The following is a 653-nucleotide window of genomic DNA, read 5'->3' as shown; positions in this document are numbered from 1 at the left end:
CTATGTAATTGATAACAAAGATGCAAGATCAGCACTTTGAATCTCGACAGCTTTACTTACAAAATTTCACATCACTCTTATATATCGCACAATCTTATAGCAGGTATGTAAATACTAACAATGATGAGATTTGATACATTTTGAAGGTCTAATTGCAAAGAAAAGGAAACTATACATAACTTTGTAAATATATATAGATGAACTATAAAACTATACATACATACATATTGAACTATACATTAATTAAATGCACTATGACACTATACATAAATATTGAATAAGATGTACATGACTTACATATACTATAAAACACTACATTCATATATTGAATAATCTACATATGATTGACATGATTATATATATCATACATATACCATGCAACTACAAATATCAGATGTTGAATATGCTATACATGATTTGTGTATACTATGAAACTACTACAGCACCGTTCCCGTTATAGTTACAATCACCACCGTTACTATGATCGCATTTCTAACTCGTTAGTTTTCCGTTACTAACTGGTTACTTTTTCGTTACTAACCCGTTTACAAACGCGCTAGTATTGCATGATTTACTACCGGCGCACTGCTGGAACAGCGGAAGGAACGTTGATCTAGCCTGCATTTTACTATATTGTAACGTTTAAAACGTTT

General features: G+C 30.9%; 1 protein-coding gene across 1 annotated transcript in view; it reads right to left on the bottom strand.

Annotated features, from left to right (window-relative positions):
* LOC109466225 (TNFAIP3-interacting protein 1-like) overlaps positions 1 to 653 on the bottom strand; it is a 32,453-nt gene that overhangs the window by 1,360 nt on the left and 30,440 nt on the right. The window lies entirely within an intron of this gene.

This window comes from Branchiostoma belcheri, unplaced genomic scaffold (genome assembly GCF_001625305.1).
Source record: "Branchiostoma belcheri isolate BF01 breed outbred unplaced genomic scaffold, Haploidv18h27 scaffold160, whole genome shotgun sequence".
Lineage (NCBI taxonomy): Eukaryota > Metazoa > Chordata > Leptocardii > Amphioxiformes > Branchiostomatidae > Branchiostoma > Branchiostoma belcheri.
The sequence above is the reverse complement of the archived record's forward strand: the minus strand, read 5'-3'. Positions and strand labels throughout refer to the sequence as shown.